The 25,481-nt window shown below is 41.3% G+C and overlaps 1 protein-coding gene across 1 annotated transcript in view; it reads left to right on the top strand.

Moving 5' to 3' along the window:
* megf11 (multiple EGF-like-domains 11) overlaps window positions 1–25,481 on the top strand; it is a 346,912-nt gene that overhangs the window by 58,232 nt on the left and 263,199 nt on the right. The gene's annotated exons all lie outside the window — the stretch shown is intronic.

Raw genomic sequence — 25,481 nt, 5'->3', positions numbered from 1 at the left:
GTTGTTCGAGGAAGACCTGTTTGAACATCGGGCAGGGCTTGTGTCCCTCAGTCAAGGCCAGCATCTCGTTCATCAGGGCCGATGGGGATCTGTCCCCCAGGCCATCAAGATGAAGCAGGTGGGCGGCGTGCTCGCGACAGGAGAAGCTGAAGGTCCGAATAAGAAGGTCTTTGAAAGCTGCGTACTTGCCTTCCTCTGGAGGAGACTGGATGAAGTCTCCGACCTGGGCGGCTGTCTCCTGGTCCAGGGAGCTGACCACGTGGTAGTACCGTGTGGAGTCGGAGGTGATCTGCCGAAGTTGGAATTGTGCTTCGGCCTGGTCGAACCAGACGCGGGGCCGAGGCGTCCAAAAGGTGGGCAGCTTGAGTGCCACTGCGTTGGCTGCTGCGTTGTCCTCCATTGTGTGGGTCCAAAATCTGTTTGGACCATCGGGGTCACCAATGTAGCAGCTGCTACCACGATGTGAAAGTAAGACACTAGTCGATGAGTTGCAGAACAAAACTAGTTTATTTTCCTGCCTTGCGTGGGCCTCTTAAGAGGAACGGTTCCCGCCCACCGAAAATGGAAATGACGTGTGCGCTAAGTCATCAAACTTTTCCCGCACGTGGGTTCTCCCCGTCGCTCGGGGAAGACGAAGACCCAGCGCCATCTTGGGTCTCACCGCTCCGACGACATGCGACCCGACTGGCGAGCCAGTTCGCTTGCTCGGACAGTGAGTGGCTACAAATCTACCATTTGCTTTCCTACTTGCTGTTGCACCTGAATGTTGGCTTCTATGACTTGTGTACAAGCACAATGCCCTTTGAACATTAATATTATCTAATCTCTCATCATTCAGCAAATACTCTGCTTTTCTATTTTGTGCACCAAAGTGGATGACCTTGGATTTTTCCACATTATATTCCATCTTCCATGTTTATGTCCACTCATTCAGCTTATCTATATCCTCTTGAAGCCTCTTTACATCCTTCTCCATACTCACAATCCCATCTAGTTTAGTATCATCAACAAATTAGGAACGATGACATCTGGTCTTCTCAGCCAAATCACTGATATACTGTAGATTGTGAACAGCTGGGACCCAAGCACCGAACCTTGCAATATGCTACCGCCATAGCCTCCCAACCTGAGAAGGATCGATTTATTCTGTCCAGCAACCAATTGTCAAACTATGTAGGTATATTCATTTGTTCTATCCTTGTTGCACAATGACCTGTGTGGTAACTTGTAGAAAACCTTCGGAAGATCCAAATACATCACATCCAATGGTTTCTTTTCGACTGTTATGCTAGTCACATACTTAAAGAACTTCGATTAGTCAAATATGATTTTTCTTCTATAACTCCATGCTGATTCTTCCCTCAATCCTATTATTTTTGAAGTATTTTGTTATTATATCCTTCATTATAAATTCCAGCACTTCCCCCATTATTGACATTAGGCCAATACGTCAGTTCCCTGAATTCTCTATCCCTTTCTTAAATGGTGGGGTTAGATTTGCCTCCAATCCACAGTGGCATTTCCATATCTGTAAGATTTTGGAAGATAATAACCAGGGCATCCCTTGTCTCTGCAGCCACCTACTTCAAAATTCTAGGATATAGATAACCTGGTCCTTGGCATTTATCAGCTTTCAAGCTCACCAACTTTCCTATTACTATTTTTTGACTAATGCCTATTCCCTTCTGTAGCTCATTCTCACTAGATCCTTAATTAAGTATTTCTAATATTTCTGGCAGGGTTTTTGCATCTTCTATGAAGAAAAGCACACAGTAGTTGTTTAATTCTTCTGCTGTTTCCTTATTCCTTGTTTTAAATTCTCCCATTGCTGTCTCGCATTTGCCCTTTATAGTATTTTTCTTTTTACATACCCACAGAAGCTCTTACAGTCCCTTTTTGTTTCTTGCCAGTCTGCTCTAATATCTAATCTTTTTTAAAATCAATTTCTTAGCCTCACTATGCCAAAATGCTCCCAGTCCTCAAGCCACCTGCTGCTGATGCAACTTTCTAAGCTTCTGAGGTAGAGGCCTGCCCAGTTATGCAATTAAAAACCTAACCCAACCATGGCCTATCTGAATCTGACCTGATCCTGAGTAACTAACTTTTTGATACCTAACTGGACTCATGTTTATGTTGTGTTGAGCTCTAGCTACATGCTGCTTTTCTTGATGGTCTTGCTGAAAGTCATTGTAGTTCTCCACTGAATCCCAAAGAACTTAACCAAAGTTCTTTGGGATTCAGTGGAGAACTACAATGACTTGTTGAGTGTCCATGTTGAGACCTTCAAACTACAGTTTACAAATGGTTTCCTCCAAACTGAGGAACTTGAACAACAAGGTTCATAAACTTTAACTTAGCTTGCTTCAAGGTTTTGTAAACAACCTCCCAGCACAACTTTTATACAGTGCATTTTCAGAGTGTGCTCTCGTCTTTCTGTCACTGGTGAGTTTTAGTGAGCTCAGGAAACTTGTGTACACTGAATTAAAGATTGATTTCAATAAGCTGTTAATATTTTTTAGTATAATAGAATTGCAACTTTGTTATTTGTCATTTGTTCAGAGGCCTGGACTGACGATCTAAGATCATGAGCTCAAATGCTACCATGGTAGCATGGAAATTTAAATATGGTTAATTAGATCAATCTGTTATAGCAGGCCATTATCAGTGATATTGTGCAATTACAGTCCCTCGGTTACGAATGCCTGACTTACTGACACCTGTACATATGAATGAGCTCTCATAATGTTATTAAATTCAAAAGTCCGACATGTACATATCTTAATTCCTATGAATGGCAGAACTAATTTCCTCTCTCTCCAGTTTTTTACTTGTTCTTCCTTATCAGTCTTATGTGTTTTGATTCCATTCATTACAATATTGTGCAGATATGGTTACCATGTTGAGTGATTTTTGTGCATTTTCTAACTTATGGACAAAATTGACTTATAGACATCCTTAAGAATGGAACCCGTTTGTTAGTTAGGGACGCCTGTAATAGATTGTTGCAAAGTATCATTTAATTTCACTGTTGTCCTGAAGAGAACAAAATCGACCATCCTTACTCAGTCTGACCTATATCTGACTTCGGACCCACAGTAACGTGATTAATTGTGTTATGTGGTATGACTGTACTATGACATGGTCTTGATAGGGAGTAAGTGATGGCCTTTCCAGGGACATAGAAATCCTGTAAATAGATGAATGAGGAAAAACTAATGGAAAATTGAAATTGGCAACCTATACGTACCCCTTCCCCATGGGTTCTTTGCACACTAACTGACGTGCTTGAACCAAATGCACAAGTTGCTATGTTAAAGATAGCTTTCTGAAATGCAGTAATTTTCAGCACATTTAACTCTAATGTACTCTAAAACCCATGAACAGAAATCAAAAGTTAGCCCTGTGTCTAATACAGAGATAAGATTAAAGCTGAAAACAAAATCCAGTGGGGTTCGAGCAGCAGACTTTGTAATTTTGTATTTATTTGTTTTTGGGATCTGGGGGTAACTGGCAAGGCCAGCAATTACTGTCCATCCCAAAATTGCCCTTAAGAAGGTAGTGGTGAGCCTCATTCTTGAACTGCTGCCGGCCTTCTGATGAAGGTACTCCCATAGTACAGTTGGGATGGACCCAGGAGTTAGACCCAGCATCAGTGAAGGACTAGCAATATATTTCCAAATCTGGATTGTGTGAGAGCAGGGGAACTTGCAAGTGATGGTATTTCCATAGGCCTGTTGCCCTTGCCACCTTGATGGTAGAGTTTGCAGTTTTGGAGGTGCAGATGGAGTAGCCTGGGTGTGTAATTCGATTGTAGGTAGTGCCTACTGCAGCCACTGTGAATCAGTGGTGGAGAGAATAAATGTTTAGGATGGTGGATGAAAAACCAATCAAGGAAACTGATTAAATATATAGGAAAGATCAGAATTTGTGTCCTCTTCTGAGGATTGATGAAAGCTATTGGAGTTGGTTCTTACTGACCTGTTGGAGACATCAGTATGAGCTGCATTTTATTTACAAGCTGTTTATTATAAACCTCACAACTCCAGTGACCTGGATTTGAAATTGACCTCAGTTGCTGTCTGTGTGGAGTTTGCTTGTGACCACTGCGTTTCCTCGAGGTGCTCCATTTTCCTCCCCTATCCCAGAGATATGCAGGTAAGCTCATGAAACTCAAAAAAGCTGCAGATACTGAAAATCTGAAATAAAAATCAAAAATGCTGAAAATGCTCAGCAGATCTGTCAGCACCTTATAAGAGGTCTTTGATTCAAAATTGAAGCTCAGTTACTCTTTCCACGTATGTTGTCTGACCTGCTGAGTGTTTCTAGCATTTTCTGTTTTTATCTATGTTGGCTTGGATAGGGGATTGACTAACAGAAAACAGAGTGTTGAGTTAAACGGGTTGTCTTTGGATTGGCAAATCACTATAATAACTATCAGGGTATCCTAGGAACCAGTGCTGAAGCTTAAACTATTTACAATTTATACTAATGATTTCGGTGAAGGATCCAATTGTACAATGGACAAATTTGCTGATGGTACATCGTTGGTGGTTTAACAAGTTGTGATGAAGATGTTTAGCACCTGAAAACGGATATGGATAGGTTAATTTTATGGGCAAAACGTTGGCAGATGGAGTGTAGTGTGTAGTTTTGAATTCTCAACACCAGATAACTGTTGAGTGTACACACACACACACACACACACACACACACACACACACACACACACACACACACACACACACACACACACACACAGAGGAGGTTAACCATTTTGGAACGAAGAATGAAAAAGCAAATTATAATTTAAATATAGTGAGACTATGAAATATTGCAGTTCAGAGGGGTCTGGGGAACATAGTGCGTGAAATACAAAAGGTTATGTAAAGTAAGTGATTATGAATGCTTTTGTATGCTGGCCTCTATTGTAAGGGCTATGGAGTATAAAAGTAAGGAAGTTTTGATGCAAACTTCCAGGGCACTGGTGAGACTGCCCCTGAAGTACTACGTCCAGTTTTGGTCTTCATATTTAAAGAGGGAGGCTGATACATTGGTCAAGTTCAAGAGATTGTTAGATAAGCATATGGAGGAATTTAAAATAGAGGGATATGTGGGAGGAAGGGGTTAGATAATCTTAGGTGTGGTTTGAAGGTCGGCACAACATGGTGGGCCGAAGGGTCTGTATTATGCTGTATTGTTCTATGTTCTATATTTATCTTTCTCTGACAGGATGGGTACTGGAGGTGCAATGAGCCACTGGAAATTAAATGCTCTGAGGACATCTTTATTTAACATTTTGTTGCAAGGGGAAGGCAGATGCATTAAGTATTTAATGGTTGGTTACACATGATAAATGATTTTTTTCTGTTTCCTGTATTCATTCTCTTAACCATATCCTCTGTTGTTGAGGTTCATACTTATCATGCCATATAACTTGGTAAGGATCTGACTGGTGTTCAGGAACAGCATAAGAAGAAAATAATACAGAAAATAATTGTTCTACTGATGTGCTATAGATGATGGTCAGAAGGGATAACAACATGGGAAAATTTTTAAAGGATCTTTGGGAAGTGCTGCTATATTTATGTATTTTTCATTCGAACAACAAACTTGAGACACAAGCATTCAAAAGCTAAATTTGCTTTTTTTCAAAAGCTCTCCACAACAGTCTTACAAAGTTAGCTACACTGTTACTGTACGATAAGATGGACTCTTGACCTCACAATCTACCTCATCATGACCTTGCACCTTATTGTCTACCTGCACTGCACTTTCTCTGTAACTGTAACATTTTATTCTGCATTCTGTTCTCCGCCATTCAATAAGATCATGGCTGATCTGGCCGTGGACTCAGCTCCACCTACTTGCCTTTTCCCCAGAACCCTTAATTCCCCTAGTATGCAAAAATCTGTCCAATTATGTCTTAAGTATATTTAATGACTCTACTACTTGCCTGGGCAGAGAATTCCACAGATTCACTACTTTCTGGGAAAAGCAGTTTCTCCTCATCTCCATCCTAAATCTACTCCCCCTATTTCTAGTCCCACCTACCAGTGGAAGCAACTTTCCTGCCTCTACTACTTGCCTATCTTATCTATCCCTTTCATAATTTTATATGGTTCTATAAGATCCCCTCTCATTCTTCTGAATTCCAGCGAGTATAGTCCCAGGCAACTCAATATCTCCTCGTGGGTTAACCCCCTCATCTCCAGAATCAACCTGATGAACCTCCTCCGCACCGCCCCCAAAGCCCGTATATCGTATAAAGCGGATACAATAGGGTCTGCGGATACGATAGGGTCTGCGGATACGATAGGGTCTTTTAAGAGACTTTTGGATAGGTACATGGAGCTGAGAAAAATAGAGAGCTATGGGTAAGCCTAGTAATTTTGTAAGGTAGGGACATGTTCGGCACAGCTTGGTGGGCCAAAGGGCCTGAAGTATGCTGTAGGTTTTCTATGTTTCTATGTTATTGTTTTACCTTGTACTATCTCAAGGCACTATTGTAATGAATTGATCTGTATGAACTGTATGCAAGACAAGTTTTTCACTGTACCTCAGTACATGTGACAATAATAAACTAATTTAACAATTTATTGCACTATTAAAATCTATAAAAGTTTATGTGGAAAAATATCTTCTTAACACACATGCAACACCATTGTTATTTATATCAAAAAACAGAAAATGCTGGAAGCACTCAGGTCAGGCAGCATCTGCAGAAAGACAGTTACTGATTCAGTTCCAGGACCCTTTGTCAAAAATTCGATGTTTTTATAAATAGTTCATGATCACTTGTTCAATAATCTGATAAGCATATTTTAGGTAAATTTACAGGATGAATTCTTTTAAATTCATAATATATCAATGGTCATAAATATAACATAAAAACAAAATAACTTCTTGACACAATTTTATAAATTGAAGCAGAAAATGCTGGAGATATTCAGCAGGTCAGGTAGCATCTGTGCAGAGAGAAACAGTTAACATTTCATCTTGATGACTTTTCATCTGAGAGAGGGTGGAGATGGATTAGAGTCCTGATAAAATTCTGTACAAGTGATTATAAGAAAATGTTGCCAGTTTATACTGAAGTCTTTCTTAGTAGTTCCTCCCACAGTAGTTTCAATTTAGCTTTAGTAGAATTGAGGTAACGCAGAACAATTCTAACTAATGGTGGTAACTGCCCTAATTCTTTGAGCTTGCTTAGGGAGATAGCAATGTTAAATGTTAACCCTGCCTTCCTCTCTCCACAGCTGATGCTTCATCTGCTGAGTGTTGCCAATATTTTCTGCTTTTCATTTAGGCTAAAGCTTAATTCCTAATCATGGATTCATGTGAGAGTTTGAAGTGCAAAAAATGACAAACTTGCCTACTCTAGTTTTAGAACATTGAACATAGAACAGTACAGTAGAGGAGCAGGTCTTTTGGCCCATGATGTCTGCACTGACCATGATGCCAATCTAAATTAATCCCATCAATAGTTTTGATGGAGGTGAGATGAAAGGTGGCCTTGCAATCTGTTTGCAAGAGGTGATTGTCCATTTAAATATTGTAGTAATGCTGTCTCCCTTTGTTCGTTAGTCAGCTACATTTATCAAGCCTTGGGAAATCATTAGGTTCAAAGAAGCGAGAAGATGTTAATCTGGAGATAAATGCCTTTGCAATACTGCTGTGGGTCAAGTGGAGCAGAAGTGTTTCTTCCCAGCCCAATGAGTCTGCACAGTAACCATCCTGCTTCACCCCCATAATGCATGTGCTCTCTTACCTGAATGTACCACCTAACCTAAGGACCACCCTACCCCAATCATATTGTGGCCCATTCTGCTCTACTATCCTTGCTTTCTGCTCCCCACCACTCTCTATGCTTTTATTCTATTTCACTGTACACTGTACCAACCTGATCCCATTAACTGGAGCCTTATGTGTCAGGAGCCATGCCCAGTACACCTCTGACCTGTCAAATGGGTTGCATGTGGCTGGGAAACTGACAAAGTTAAAAATTAAAGAGGTCTTCCAGTTTTAAAAAAAAAGCAGGATATTGAGGAAACCCTGACCTCAAATAGGTTTCCTGACCTCAAAAAAGCCACCCCACTGTTCCCCCACAACCGCTGGATCCTTCTGCACTCAGTTGAATGGGTATAGATGAATAATCACGTATCACCCATTTTCTAGCATTATTCAATTTGGACCTCTGATTCAGATCCTTAATGCTTTCTGGTATATGATTCACCTACATGCAAAAATCCAAGGTTTCTAGCAGAACTGGGCTGAACATCTATCCTGCATTAATTTTTAATGTTTTTTGAATACTATTTGATCAGTGATAGCTGATCCATAGTGCTTTGTCCTATCACACATAAAGCAGATATGTAAATTGACTTTTGTTTAAATTTCATTTCACATTATGGCAGAGTAATATATCAAAGCAATGCACTCTTCTACCCATTTATTACTTAGTTTAAGTTGGGATTTGTATCATTGCTGATTTATTTATTCTTCCTGTTTCATTTTTTTTCAGTTCCCTGCACTAAAGAACCTATTCTTAAACCATATGATTATACAAGAGACTGTTTCACATTTCTGCAGTTATGTTTTTGAGCACTCTATTGGAATGAGTGCCCCATCTATGTTACTTTAATTATTTGTGAAGGAAATACATATTTTTGAGGATCAAGAGAATCACTCACAGCCTGTTTCAGATTAAATCGATTTGAACAACCTTTCATCTTGAGGAGGAAGAGAAAGAACTCCATTTCCCCTTATCATTGTGGTCCACACATTCTGTTAATTTCCTGCATTCGGTCCCTATCCCTCTAAGCCCCGCTCCGCCATGTACCTATCCAAGTGTTTCTTAAATGTTACTGTTGTACCTGCCTCAACCACTTCCTCTGGCAGCTTGTTCCATATACTCACCACCCTTTGCGTGAAAAAGTTGCCCCTCAGGTCGCTTTTAAATCTTTCCCCTCTCACCCTAAATCTATGCCCCCTAGTTTTAGACTCCCCTACCCTGGGGAAAAGACTGTTACTGTCCACCTTATCTTTGCCTATCATAATTTTAAACATTTCTATAAGGTAGCCCCTCATTCTCCTATGTTCCAAGGAATAAAGAAATAGCATGGCCAACCTCTCCCTATAACTCGGGCCCTCTAGTCCTGGCAACATCCTCGTAAATCTTTTCTGCACTCTTCCAGTTTAACCACATCTTTCCTATAACAGGGTGACCAAAACTGTGCATGGTACTCCAAGTGCAGCCTCACCAATGACTTATGCAACTGCAACATAGTGTCCCAACTCCTGACAGATGAAGGCTGGTGTGCTAAATGCCTTTTTTACCACCCTGTCTACCTGTGACGCTGCTTTCAACGAACTATGCACTTGTACTCCTAGGTCCCTCTGTTCCATTACACTCCCTAGTGCCCTACCATTCATAGCATAAGCCCTATGCTGGTTTGATTTTCCAAAATGGATCACCTCACACTTATCTGTATTGAAATCCATTTGCCACTCCTCAGCCCACTTCCCGAACTGATCAAGATCTCCTGTAATCTGTGATAACCTTCTTCACTATCAACATTACCTCCTAATTTTGTGTCATTCACAAACTTACTGATCAAGCCTTGTGCATTCGCATCCAAATCATTTATATAAATAATGAATAACAAGGGTCCCAACACCATCCCCTGCAGCACACCACTAGTCACCGGCCTCCATTCTGAGAAACAACCTTAAATCACCACCCTCTGCTTCTTATGCATGTAACATTATAATGTTCATTTAGTAATGAAATGAAGCAAAATCTCCACTGAGTGAGTTAGTGCAGAGAATTCTTGTAAGTCATCAAATATGATATTTATCAGTAGTGCTGATTAATGTTTCTAATGCATGTTACCATCTAAGCTATCAATAATATTAGTCTTATTTAAAATAATAAATTGAAAATAATGAATAAAGTTCTGCTTAAAGCATCACATCTGATGGTCGGTCTGAGCTTCCAAGGGCTCAGCATTGCACACTTTGCAAGATTTACAGTAGTTCCCTGCATTACAAGTCAGCAGACTTCCCTCAGCCATGGTGCAGCTCTTTAGGGGCATTGTGGAGAGAAGCTAGTTGGATATAGCTGATGGCCTTTTTCCTTCTCCTCCACCAGGTTGCCTACTTCTAATCCTCACTTTTATATTGCACTCCTGTGATCATCAACACATCCGTGGCTGGGAGCAACAAGGTTTTGATCATTTGGTCAAAAACACATGTCTAGAAATTTATTCCCAGTCTGTAGTACTAAATGTGCTTTATTGTTGCTTCAGTATACTGTAATTGTCTCTTAAATTATTCTTCTGCAAAAGCACTCTCTGGAGTACAGGAACCGTGTCAGGATCTAGGAAATGACTAACTGATAACTTAATCCATCCAGCACTCTGTATTAACCAGTATTAACCTTGAAGTAGTTGATGATCCCTTTTAATAACAAGTTGTGAGGAATGGGTGTACAATGCCTACAACTAAATAATGTTTCCTCTTTGCAAGTTGAACACATGGCATTTGCTATATTGTTGATGTTCTGTTTTGGCAGAACTGGTGTCACATCAAAAATTCATGAGAATCAACATCACAATCTGCAAACTTCCAGTTCATGAGCATATTGTAGGCATTAAGCTCTTTCCAAACAAACAGACACTATGGTGCCAAATTTGTGTCCATAGTCTTACTCCTTTAGTTTCTGTACATAAATTCATTGCTCTGCTGTCAGACTGAGCAATTTTAGTATGTTTCTTCATTGACTATTTACAAGAAATGAACAACTTCTTCACTCAATGTGGACAAAAAAGAAAGGTATGACATCAGATCAGAATTCAGTAATTCTTTTCTAAAAAAGACTTTTGACTTTTATAATGTGATGTGTTTAGTGCAATTTAAATAATGACACAGGATCCTCGTGCATAAACACATTAACAAACAATCTACTGGAGGAACTTAGCGGGTTGAGCGGAATCATTGAGAGGAAAGGAATTGTCGATGTTTCAGGTCGAAACCCTGATGCAGTGTGTTTCTGGCATATTAGCTGATGTAATACTATATTATCACATTATGTAGTCTTGATGCAGGGTTTTGTAACCTCTTGTGTCCCCATAAACACACCAAATTGGGATTATCGGAAAATTTCTTTATAACATAAGGTGGTTTGGAACTGGCATGGCTACAAATGCAGGAAAGAATGAAACCGTGTTCTGCACAACTGAAGAACAGTAAATTTCAACCATTGCTGGTTCCTGGATTATGGTAGTTTAAGGAATTACTCAGAGTTCTATAGTAATACAGTGTGGAAATTGACCCTTCAGCCCAACTAATCCATGCTGACCAAGGTGCCAACCTGAGCTGTACCATTTTCCTGAGGTTGGCACATATCCCTCTAAACCTTTCCATTCCATGAACCTGTCCAAATGTCTTTTAAATATTGTAATTATGCCCACCTCTACCACTTCTTCTGGCAGCCTGTTCCATGCACACACCACCCACTGTGTGAAAAGCTTGCCCCTTTTAATCTTTCTCTCTAGTTTTAGACTCTCCAATCCTGGGAAAAAGAATATGACCATCTACCCTATATGCCCCCATGAATTTATAAACCTCTATAAAGTCACCCCTCAGTTTTTTTTTACATCCATGGAAAACAGTCCCAACCTTTCTAGTCCCTCCTTATAACTCAAGCCCTCCAGTCCTGGCAACATTCTTGTGAGGACTATGGGGAGTTAGGAAGGAAGTTGAGAAGCAGGACCTCAAAGGTAGTAATTTCAGGATTACTGCTGTGCCAAGAGACAATAGATATAGGAATAGAATGAGGAGGAGGTTAAATGCGTGGCTGAGAGATTGGAGTAAGGAGCAAGGATTCACATTTCTGGATCATTGGGGCCTCTTTTGGGGCAGGTATGACCTGTACAAAGAGGATGGGTTGCACTTGAATCCCAGGGGGACCAATATCCTGGCGGGGAGGTTTGCTGATGCTACTGGGGGGAGTTTAAACTACATTTGTTGTGGGGTGGGATCTGAACTGGAGAGACTGGGGAAGAGGTGTTTGGCTCTCAAATAGAGAAAGCTAATAGTAGGTACAAGAGGGAGGATAGGCAGGTGATAGAGAAGGGATATGCTCAGACCAGTTTGAGATGTGTCTATTTTAATGCAAGGAGTATTATGAACAAGGCGGATGAGCTTAGAGCTTGGATAAATACTTGGAGCTACGATGTGGTGGCCATTACAGAGACTTGGATAGCTCAGGGACTGGAATGGTTGCTTCAAGTGCCAGGTTTTAGATGTTTCAGAAAGGACAGGGAGGGAGGCAAAAGAGGTGGGGGAGTGGCACTGTTGATCAGAGATAGTGTCACAGCTGCAGAAAAGGTGGACGTCATGGAGGGACTGTCTACGGAGTCTCTGTGGGTGGAGGTTAGGAACAGGAAAGGGTCAATAACTTCACTGGGTGTTTTTTATAGGCCGCCCAATAGTAACAGGGATATTGAGGAGCAGATAGGGAAGCAGATTCTAGAAAGGTGTAATCATAACAGAGTTGTTGTGATGAGAGATTTTAATTTCCCAAATATCGATTGGCATCTCCAGATAGTGAGGGGGTTTGGATGGGATGGAGTTTGTTAAGTATGTTCAGGAAGGATTTTTGACACAATATGTGGATAGACCTACAAGAGGAGAGGCTGTGCTTGATTTGGTATTGGGAAATGAACCTGGTCAGGTGTCAAATCTCTCAGTGGGTGAGCATTGTGGAGATAGTGATCATAATTCTATCTCCTTTATGTTAGCACTGGAGAGAGATAGGATCAGAGAGACTAGAAAGGCGTTTACTTGGAGTAAAGGGAATTATGAGGCTCTCAGGCAGGAAATGGGAAAATTAAGTTGGGAACAGATGTTCTCAGGGAAAAGTACGGGAGAAATATGGCAAATATTTAGGGGATATTTGTGTGGAGTTCTGCATAGGCATGTTCCAGTGAGACAGGGGAGTCACAAGAGGATACAGGAACTGTGTTGTACAAAGGCTATAATCTAGTCAAAAGGAAGAGAAAAGCTTACAAAAGTTACAGAGAGCTAGGTAATGTTAGAGATCTGGAAGAGTATAAGGCTAACAAGAAGGAGCTTAAGAAGGAAATTAGGAGAGCCAGGAGGGGACATGAGAAGGCCTTGGGCCTTAAGGAAAACCATAGAACCATACAGCACAAAACAGGCCCTTTGGCCCACCATGTTGTGCCGTCCATCAAACCACCCTCACACTACCTAACCCCTTCCTCCCGCATATCCCCCCATCCCACACTCCTCCATATGCCTATCCAACAAGCTCTTCAACCTGTTCAATGTATCTGCCTCCACCACCACCCCAGGCAGTGCATTCCATGCACCAACCACTCTCTGGATGAAAAACCTCCCCCTGACATCTCCCCTGAACCTCCCACCCATAACCTTAAAGCCATGCCCTCTCGTCTTGAGCATTGGTGCCCTGGGAAGGGGGCACTGACTGTCTACTCTATCTATTCCTCTCAGTATTTTATATACCTCTATCATGTCTCCTCTCATCCTCCTCCTTTCCAGTGAATAAAGCCCTAGCACCTTAAGCCTCTCCTCATATTCAATACTCTCTGATCCAGGCAGCATCCTGGTAAGTCTCCTCTGCACCCTCTCCAACGCCTCCACATCCTTCCTATAATGAGGCAACCAGAACTGAACACAGTACTCTAAGTGTGGCCTAACTAGAGTTTTGTAAAGCTGCATCATCACCTCGCGGCTCTTAAACTCAATCCCACGACTTATGAAAGCCAACATCCCATTGGCCTTCTTAACTGCTCTTTCCACCTGTGAGGCAACTTTCAATGAACTGTGAATATGAACCCCCAGATCCCTCTGCTCCTCCACACTGCCAAGTACCTTGCCATTTACCCAGTACTCTGCCCTGGAGTTTGTCCTTCCAAAGTGTACCACCTCACACTTCTCCGGATTGAACTCCATCTGCTACTTGTCAGCCCAGCTCTGCATCCTATCAATATCCCTCTGTAAGCTCCGACAGCCCTCCACACTATCCACAACACCGCCTATCTTAGTGTCGTCTGCAAACTTACTAACCCAGCCCTCCACCCCCTCATCTAAGTCATCTATAAATATCACAAAAAGTAGAGATCCCAGAACCGATCCCTGCGGGACACCACTAGTCACTGCCTTCCAATCCGAGGGCACTCCTTCCACCACAACCCTCTGCTTTCTACATGCAAGCCAATTCCTAATCCACACAGCCAAGCTTCCTTGGATCCCTTGGCCTCTGACCTTCTGAAGAAGCCTACCATGAGGAACCTTATCAAACGCCTTACTAAAATCCATGTAAACCACATCCACTGCACTGCCCTCATCAATCTTCCTGGTCACCTCCTCAAAGAACTCTATCAGGCTTGTGAGGCAAAATCTTCCCTTCACAAAGCCATGCTGGCTGTCCCTAATCAGTCCATGATTCTCTAGGTGTTCATAAATCCTATCCCTTAGAATCCTTTCTAACAGCTTACCCACCACAGACGTGAGACTCACCGGTCTATAATTCCCTGGCCTATCCCTATTACCTTTTTTGAACAAGGGGACAACATTCGCAACCCTCCAATCCTCCGGCACCATCCCCGTGGACAACGAGGACTCAAAGATCCTTACCAGCGGTTCAACAATCTCCTCCCTAGCTTCTCGAAGCAGCCTGGGGAAAATCCCGTCAGGCCCCGGAGATTTATCTGTCTTAATATTATTTAACAACTTCAACACATCCTCTCTCTTGATATCTACAACCTCGAGAACATCACCCCTACCAGCACTCCCTTCCGCGTCATCAAGACCCCTCTCCTTGGTGAATACCGAAGAATAGTACTCATTGAGAACTTCTCCCACTTCCGCTGCCTCCAGGCAAACTCTCCCACCTTTGTCCTTAATCAGACCTACCTTTACCCTAGCCATCCTCCTACCCTTCACGTACTTGAAAAAGGCCTTGGGATTTTCCTTAACCCTACCAGCCAAAGCCTTTTCATGTCCCCTTCTAGCTCTCCTCAGCCCTTTCTTAAGTTCCTTCCTCGCTACCCTATATTCCTCATGGGCCCTGTCTGAACCTTGCTGCTTATACCTCACGTACGCTACCTTCTTCTCCCTAACAAGTCGTTCCACCTCTCTCGTCACCCACGGTTCCTTCACCCTGCCATTCCTTCTCTGCCTCACCGGGACATATTTATCCCTAACATCCTGCATAAGATCCCTGAACACCGACCACATCTCCATGGTACATTTTCCTTCAAAAAGGACATCCCAATTTACACTCCCAAGTTCTCTCCTTATAGCCTCATAGTTCACCCTTCCCCAAATGAAAAACCTCTTGTCCTCTCTGCACCTGTCCCTGTCCATGACAATTTTAAAGGTTATGGAGCAATGGTCACTGTCCCCCAAATGCTCACCCACCAGTAGATCCTTCACCTGTCCCAGTTCATTTCCTAAAACTAGATCTAACATGGCATTCCCTCTAGTCGGCCTGTCAACATACTGCGTCAGGAATCCCTCCTGGACACATTTAACAAATTCCGTCCCATCTAAACCTTTGGCACTAAGCAGGTTCCAGTCTATATTTGGGAAGTTGAAGTCTCCCATTATAACAACCCTGTTATTTTTGCTTCTCTCCAAACACCGCCTGCCAATCTGCTCCTCTATATCTCTACTGCTACCGGGGGGCCTATAGAATACTCCTAGTAGAGTAACTGCTCCTTTCTTGTTCCTTAATTCCACCCATACGGACTCAAGGCATTCTACAAGTATGTGAAGAGCAAGGGGATAAGATGCGAAAGAATAGGGCCTATCAAGTGCAGCAGTGGGAAAGTGTGTATGGATCCGGAAGAAATAGCGGAGGTACTTAATGAATACTTTACATCAGTATTCACTACGGAAAAAGATCTGGGGGATTGTAGTGAGGACTTGCAGCAGGCTGAAAAGCTTGAGCATGTAGGTATTAGGAAAGAGGAGGTGCTGGAACTTTTGGAAAGCGTCAAGTTGGATAAGTCACCGGGACCGGATGGGATGTACCCCAGGCTGCTGTGGGAGGCGAGGGAGGAGATTGCGGAGCCTCTGACGATGATCTTTGCATCATTGCTGGAGACGGGAGAGGTTCCAGAAGATTGGAGGGTTGGGGATGTTGTTCCCTTATTCAAGAAAGGGAGTAGAGATAGCCCAGGAAATTATAGACTGGTGAGTCTTACCTCAGTGGTTGGTAAGCTGATGGAGAAGATCCTGAGAGGCAGGATTTATGAACATTTGGGGAGGTATAATATGATTAGGGATAGTCAGCATGGCTTTGTCAAGGGCAGGTCCTGTCTTACGAGTCTGATTGAATTTTTTGAGGATGAGACTAAACACATCAATGAAGGGAGAGTAGTAGATGTAGTGTATATACATTTCAGCAAGGCATTTGACAAGGCTTATTGAGAAAGTAAGGAGGCATGGGATCCAAGGGGACATTGCAATGTGGATCCAGAACTGGCTGGCCCACAGAAGGCAAAGGGTGGTTGTTGAAGGGTCGTATTCTGCATGGAGGTCAGTGACCAGTGGTGTACCTCAGGGATCTGTTCTGGGACCCTTACTCTTTGCGATTTTTATAAACGACCTGGATGAGGAAGTGGAGGGATTGGTTAGTAAATTTGTGGATGACACAAAGGTTGGATGTGTTGTGGATAGTATAGAGGGCTATCAGAGATTACAGCGGGACATAGATAGGATGCAAAGTTGGGCTGAGAAGTGGCAGATGGAGTTCAACCCACATAAGCGTGAAGTGGTTCATTTTGGTAGGTCAAATATGATGGCAGAATATAGTATTAATGGTAGGACTCTTGGCAGTGTGGAGGATGAGAGGGATCTTGGGGTCCGAGTCCATAGGACGCTCAAAGCGGCTGCGCAGGTTGACTCTGTGGTTAAGAAGGCATATGGTGTATTGTCTTTCATCAATCGGGGAATTGAATTTAGGAGCCGAGAGGTATTGTTGCAGCTATATAGGACCCTGGTCAGACCCCACTTGGAGTACTGTGCTCAGTTCTGGTCGCCTCACTACAGGAAGGATGTGGAAGCCATAGAAAGGGTGCAGAGGAGATTTACAAGGATGTTGCCTGGAATGTGGAGCATGCCTTATGAAAGCAGGTTGAGGGAACTCAGCCTTTTCTCCTTGGAGTGACGGAGGATGAAGGGGGACCTGATAGAAGTATATAAGATGATGAGAGGTATTGATCGGGTGGATAGTCAGAGGCTTTTCCCCAGGGCTGAAATGGTGGCCACAAGAGGATATAGGTTTAAGGTGCTGGGGAGTAGGTATAGAGGAGATGTCAGGGGTAAGTTTTTTACTCAGAGAGTGGTGAGTGTATGGAATGGGCTGCTGGCAACGGTGGTGGAGGCGGATACGATAGGGTCTTTTGAGAGACCATTGGATAGGTACATGGAGATGAGTAAAATAGAGGGCTATGGGTAAGCCTAGTAATTTTTAGGGTAGGGACATGTTTGGCACAGCTTTGTGGGCCGAAGGGCCTGAATCGTGCTGTAGGTTTTTCTATGTTTCTATGAATCTTTTCTGCACCCTCTCTAGCTTAATCACATCCTTCCTATAGCATGGTGAGCAGGAGTGCACACAAGTGTGGTCTCACCAACATCTTGTTTAGCTGTAACATGACATCCCAACTCTTGCAGTCTGTGCTTCTGCCAGTGAAGATAAGTATACCATATGTCTTCCTCGTACCCTGTCTAACTGTGTTGCCACTTACAGGGAATTATGTATTTGTACCCTTAGGCCTCTCTGTTCTACAACACTCTGCAGGGCCCTGCCATTCTCTGTGTTTATCCCACCCTGAATTAACTTCCCAAAATGCATCACTTTGCACTTATCTGAACTAAATTTCATCTGGCAAATCCTTTGCACATTTTCCCAGTTGATGTAAATCCTGTTCTAACTTTAGACAAACTTTTTTACTGTATACTATTCAACCAGCTTTGGTGTCATCTGCAAACTTAATAATCATGCCATCCATATTCTTATCCAAATCATTAATAAATATGACAAACAATAGGAGACCTAGCACTGATCCCTGTGGCACACTAGTAGTCATATTCCTCTAATCTGGAAAACAACCCTCCACTACTGGCCTCTGACTCCTACCACCAATCCAATTTTGTTTCCATTTGGCTAGCTTACCCTGGATCTCATGTAATCTAACCTTCTGGACCAGCCTACCATGCAGGACCTTGTTAAAGTCCACATAGACTACTGCCTTGCCCTCATCAATCCTCTTTGTCATTTGAAAACTCAATCTAGTTCAAAGGGAAACATTGGTGATTTTAAGAATATTTAGAAATGGGAATAGACTATTTAGACACTCAAATCTGCTGAACCACTCAACCAAATTATGTCATAATTCCATTTACCATCATGATTCCATATCCCTTGACTCATTTACTACAAAAATCATTTATGTATGAATTTTTTTCTCAGAATTTACTCTTCAATTTTACTTGATTTTCTTTGACATTGGTGTATGTTCCAAATAATCTTCTTCTGTTCTTCAAGCAAACATCTTAATATTATGAGGCTGAATACTTGGCTGAACTTGTGTTGCTTTTTAATTAACATCTAGAGTCTGCATCTGCCTACTGCTACTCCTTTTGATTTTTTCTGATCTTGCTTCTACCTGATTCTTCTGGGATATAATGACTGAATTAGTAACTGATGCTATGGAAAATGATAGATATGAAACCTTGCCCAGATCTTGTTTGAGTAGTATATTGACCTTTTCATTTAAATCCTTTCAGAATGAGCAATGGCTTTATTTAACTGACAATATCCATATCTACATATTAATGTCTATTTTGTAAAAAAAAAATCTGGTTGAATTTGTTCTTGAATTTTCATGAATGAAATAAAGTTCATTTTGCAGATTTCTTTCAGATTCACTTTAAATGTGGTGGCAGAGTCAGCAACTTGACACATCAATTTTCATTGTAAAAAAAGTCTCTACTGATGAACATACACATCCCTCTGCATGTGTACTGAGAAACAATACTTGCCAATATTATTGACATGTACCTAGTATTTTATTAGACCATGCACATATAGAGACATCAGTCATTCTGCTGTGGACTTGTGGTTACTTTCCCAAGGGGTTCTAAAGCTTGATATTGGAAACACTGCACAGGGACCTCAAAAGAGTACTTGCACGCTGCTACCTCGTTCTTATAAACCATGTTCCGATTTCATTGTTTCTTTCCTGTACTAGCTGATTCTATTCATGAAATCAACACATAACCTTAGTAGAGATTATAATTCAAATAATTAAAATTTGCTTTTATAACTGAGTCATCAGCTGTGATTCAGATACGAAAATATCATGCATGTAGAAAATTGTCAGTAGATGGGAATTAGTATGAATGATCTAACATAATTGTAGCAGTTACTGAGCTGGGAATAATAGCTTTGATTTTTCATTAAATCTTTCAAGTAATTCCAAATATAAATAGTTTGTGTGTTGCCTCCAAAGAAATAACCAAATCCCATGTTTTAATATTTCCTTAATTTGTTTTATTTGCTTGTGGCATTTTCTAAGCAATGTTAAAAATACATAATGTTTCTTACTCTGGTCAGTGAGCTCTGTATAGAAAACTGGCAGACTCGAAGGAAAACCAATGGGTGAGTGACTAATATGAACCATCTTCCCCACCTCAGTACAACTTTCCTACACCAGCCTCATGGCCTATAATATCCCAAAATCTATCGATTCCTGTTTGGAATGAACCCAGTGACTGAGCTTTCACAGTTCCCAAGGTTCACCACCCTTTGAATTAAGAGATTTTCCTCATCACTGTCCTAAATGGCCTACCCCTAATACTGAGATTGTGGTTCTAGACTCCTCAGCCAGGGAAAACATCCTCCCTGCATCTACCCTGTCAAGCCCTGTAAGCATTTTCTAAGTTTCTCTAAACTGTAGAATACTGGCTTAGTCAATTTCCCCACATACAGCAAACCTGCCATCCCAGGAACCAATCTTGTAAAACGTTGTTGGATTTAAGTATATCCTTTTTAGGTAACGTGAATTAAATTATTCAAGTTTGGTCTCATCAGTGACCTAAATTTATTACTCTACTGTAATCCTCTCATAATAAAGACCAGTATACCTAATTGCTTGCTGTGCCTGCATATTACTTCTCAGTGACTTGGGTACAAGTATATCCAGGTCCCTATGAATATCCACATTTTTCAATCTGTCACTATTTAAAAAAGCTTTCTGCTTTTCTGTTACATGCACTAAAGTGGCTGATTTCATGCTTTTCATTTTATTTTCCTTCTGCCATGTTCTTGCCCACTCACTTAGCATGTACATATCCCCTTGAAGCCTTTTTACATCCTGCTTCCTACTCACACCTGGTTTTGTTTCATCAGTAAATTTGGAAATATGACATTTGGTCCCAATAGCACCTATCCCTGTAGTACTCCACTAGTCACATCATGCCATCCTAGAAAAGATGTGTTTATCACCACTCTTTGCTTTCTGCCTGTTAACCATTTCTCAATCCATCCCAGTGTATCATAGCCAGTTCCACTTTGTTGGCCAGCTATCTGTGTGTGACCTTGTCAAAACCCTTGTGAAAATCCAAAAACACCAGATCATTCTATACCTTTTCTACAAGTCAAATCCTCAAGGAGTTCCAATAGATTAGTCAAACATGAATTATCAATAATCAAACAAAGTTTCAACAGACTAGTTCCTGGGATGGCAGGTTTGTCAGATGGGGAGAGATTAGAGGAATATAGACTAGAGGAATAAAGGAGGTCTGATTCGTAAGTTTGTGAATGACGTGGAAGTTGGTGGTATTGTGGATGATGAGGAAGATTGTTTAAGGCTACAGCAGGATATAGATCAGTTGGAAAGTTGGGCAGAACATTGCAGATGGAATTTAATCCTGACAAGTATGAGGTGAGGTATATTTTGGGAAGTTAAGTAGGGGTAGAACACAAACAATAAATGGTAAGATACTGAGGAATATTGATGAACAGAGAGATCCTTGAAAATAGCAACACAGGTGGATAGGGTGGTGAAGAAGGCATATGGCATGTTTGCCCTCAAGGTGGGGGGAAAGGATATAAGAGTAGAGACTAAACGCTAGATAGACCACACTTGCAGTATTGTGTGAAATTCTGGTCTCTGCATTGTAAGAGAGAGTGAGAAGCAATTCACTAGGATGTTGCCTGGATTGTAGGACATTATTCTCAGGAGAGATTGAATTGTCCTGAGTTTGTTTTCCCTGGAGTGAGAGGTTGAGGGGGTGACTGAAAAGGTATACAAAATTTATAAGAGCATAGATATGGTAGATAGTCAGAATCTTTTTCCCATATCAAAAACAAGAGGGTATAGGTTTAAAGTAAGAGGAAGGAGTTTTAAAGGGGATCTGAGGGGAAATTTTTTTTACCTGAGAGTGGTTGATATCTGGAACATGCTGCCACAGGAGGTGGTGGAGTCAGATACAATTACTTTGTTTACGAGGCATTTAGACAGACCAGCAAGGTATAGAAGGATACAATCCTAATGCAGGCAAATGGGATCAGTGTGGATGGGCAAAAACGTTGGCATGGATGTGATGGGCTGAAGAGCCCATTTATGTGCTGTACAACTCTGTGACTCAATGATTTTCCTTTCATATATCCATGTTAACTCTGCTCAATCCTAATAATCTTTTAAGGGTGTTCTTACATCCTTTGATTCCAGCATTTTCCCTATTACTCTTGTTAGGCTAATGGGCCGATAGTTCTCTGTTCCTATCTCCTTCCTTTCTTAAACAGTGGGGTCACATTTGCTACACTCCAATCTGCAGGAACCATTCCAGGATATAGTACTTTGAAAGAAGACAACCAATGATCTTCTTTATCCGTGGCTCGTTGCCGTTAGTTGACTATTGAGTATGATGATGTCATTTGTGTATTCTTCGTTGGTGAACCCAACCCTGGAGGTGCACACTCAGGCATGATGGGGGCACGGGAAAGACTGTGCAGAATGTAGAACGGTACAGCACAGGAAAAGACCCTTTGCCCCATGATGTTGTGCTGAACTAATTAAGCTAATGATGCCTAATTAATCCCATTCTCTGCATATTCATGTGCTAAGAGACTCTTAAATTCCTCTATCATATATGTCTCCACCACCGCCCTGGCAGTGCATTCCAGGCACCCACCACTCTCTGTAAAAATAAAACCTGCCTCGCACATCTCGGAATTAGAATTAGAATCAGATTTATTATCACTGACTTATATATTGTGAAATTTGTTTTGCAGCAGCAGTACAGTGCAAAGATATACAATTACTATAAGTTACAAAAGTAAATAATTGGTGCAAAAAACGGAATAATGATGTAGTGGTCATGGGTTCATGTACCGTTCAGAAATCTGATGGTGGAAGGGAAGAAGCTGTTCCTGAATCTTTTATGGCTTCTATAACCTTCTCCCTGAACAAAGGAGCAACATTAGCTACTTGCCAATCCTCCAGGACCAGACCTGTGACTAGAGAGGACTCAAAGACCTTGTCAAGGCCCCAGGAATCTCATCTCTTGATTCTCTCAATAACCTGAGGTATCTCTCAGGCCCTGGGGACTTACCCACCTTAGTATTCTTCAAGAGACCCAACACCACCTCTTTCTTTATCTCAAAATGCCCTAGCATGATAATGGTGTTCCACAGCAGCCTGTACTGGGTATAAGACTCCAGCTCTCTTGCAGGAATGCCACTGTGTTTGAGGCTGTTTTTGATACAATCCTTGTATCACTTTCTTTGACATCCCAGGTTCCAGTGACTCCATGCAGAACTCCATAAAGGAGCTGGCTTGGCATATGGGAGCTGCCCATACAGATTTCCTGGCCTGTTCAGCATAACTGTGCCCTCAGGATCATGGCCTCCATGCTGACCTGCCTGGCCCTGTCCAGAACTTCCAGGTTTGTCACCTTGTCCTGCTGTTTGATGCCCATGAGTGACTGCAGAGATCTCATGTGGAAACAATTGAGCTATTTGATGTTTCTTGTAAAATATTCAAGTTTCACAGCCATACAAAAGGCTAGTGAGTAGAACTGCTTTATACACTTTGATCTTGGTTGACAGCTTGACATTTCTCTGGTTTATCACATGAGAGCACAGGCAACCAAGTGACTGACCAATGATCTACCTATATTCATAGCTATCTCTTTCAAAACAGTGGGATGTAGATCATAGGGTCCTTGGGATTTATCGACTTTCAGTCTCAGTGACCTTCCTATTACTGTTCTTTTTTAATAACACTAGTTCCTCATTCTTGCCAGACTTTAGTTCTCTCATATTTACTTGAAGACATGCATGCAATATTAGTTTAATTTCTCTGCCATTTTCTTACTTCTCATTATAAGTTCTCCCATCTCTGTGTTTAATGGGTCTTCATTTGGCTTTGCTAATCCTTTTCTTTTAATGAACCTTTGGAAGCTGTTATTGTCCCTTTTTTAAATATTTCTCACCAGTTTACAATCATATTCAATCTTTCCTTTCTTTATCAATTTCTTGGTCCTCCTTTGAATTTTAAAATGCTCCCAGTCCACAGGTCCATTTCGGTTTCTGGCAACTTTGTAAGCCTCTTCCTTTTAGTCATGGCCAGACCACATCCTGCTGGGTTTTTGTGCCTTAAAGGAATATATTATTTTTGCAAATCATGTATTATTCCTTTTAGTACTAGGCATTGCCTGTATATTGTCAAGTATTTTAATTGTTTTCCCAATCAATCACAGCCAGCTCACCCTTCGTATGTTTGTAGGTTCCTTTGTTTAGATTTAAACTCAGTTTTGGATTGAACTACATCATTTACAAAATGAGAGTAAAGTTTTATCATAAAATAGCCACTCTTCCCTAAAGACCCTCTTACAACAAGATTATTAATTAACTCCTTCTCATTGAAGAATACTAGATACAAAATAGCCTTTTCCTTTATTTAGTTAAACATTGATTCAAAAGACCATCGCTGACCTCCTTGACCCTGGCACAAAGAAAGTAACAACCATTCAGGAGTCATTCACAGAAATGCCTGTTTGCTCCCTAACTATTGAATTCCCTATCACCATTGTTCTTTCATTTTTTTTACCCTGTGCACCCTGTTCACCTGAGTCACCTTGGTGCCACATTCACAGATCTGCCTGCAGTCCCTGAGAATCATTTCCTCCCCTTCCACCTCCCCACGCCCCCACCACCAATAGTACTTTCAGTGTTGGGGAAATGGAGAGCATTTCCATGGATGGAGGAATACATTGGTCATTTAAACTGCAGGACCACATTTTCATCTCTTGATTTATTCTCCATCTTGATTATGGCAGTAAGTTTGAACAGGTGGGAATGGGATTTCAGAAAAGCAGAGATTATTCCCAGTAAGCATTGAGAAAGTGCGTAGTTCCATTTTGTATAATATTTGTTACTTTACCAAATAGCTCGTTGAAGTCTATAGAGTTATTAACTGTACTATCCTCATTCAACTTCTGTATTACCTAAAAACTAAAATATTTACTGAAACAACATCAATATCAATATGAATGCCTCAAAACGCCATGTATGTGTACAACAATATCAGATGTGCTCATTTAATTTGAATCTATACTTTTCCATCAATGAACTTTGCAATCTATGACAGTACTTCTCTGTAGCCATGCTAACAACTGCCTGCCCATGGAAAAAGACCTCTTATTCTATATGAGAATGGCCAGGACAGTCATATGCAACACCTTCACCTTTCATTATTTGTAATCCCTAAGGATATTATTTTAAACACAGTTGATTTCACACTGTATGTAAGCTTTGACAGCTCGTTGGCATCTGTTTCTGTTTGGCAGAAGTAGCCAGTGCACAATAAGAGAGTGATCATTGTCAATAAGGAAAGTAGAGTCACAGTCATTGAGGTCAGCTGTTTGAGTGTGTCCTTTAAATCATGGAAGGTAATTGGAAAAGAGGCAACACATCAGTAAGGAGGAGGCTCAGGCCTGATGTCCCGCTGCTCCACACCTGCATTTTGCATAATAACCAGAAAAATAAACTGTAATATTACCATAAATGTGCAGCTACTTCTGAGCACTGTGTCTGTTAAATTGTTTAAGGGAAGAGCATTTAACAGCATGCCTTTTTTATTTCTTTGCAGGTGCAGTACAACAAACTGCTGTACACCTTTATTAATTGGACATCCTCCATATACTATCAAACTTCATTGACAAAAATATATCCCATATAATCTGCCCCAACTGTTGGGCACACGTTAATTTTCCACGTGCTGTTGTGCATTGATACTGTCATCACTTCATCTATGCAATATTCAGATTATTTTCATACTGAAGAAGGATTGAATGTTTCCAGTTTGTTATTATTTATTGTTTTAAATGATCCCAACTTTTTACTTGATTTCCCTTAA

This window comes from Pristis pectinata, chromosome 28, assembly GCF_009764475.1.
Source record: "Pristis pectinata isolate sPriPec2 chromosome 28, sPriPec2.1.pri, whole genome shotgun sequence".
Classification (NCBI taxonomy): Eukaryota; Metazoa; Chordata; class Chondrichthyes; order Rhinopristiformes; family Pristidae; genus Pristis; species Pristis pectinata.
Note: the sequence above shows the minus strand (reverse complement) of the source record. Positions and strands in the feature narration are given on the sequence as shown.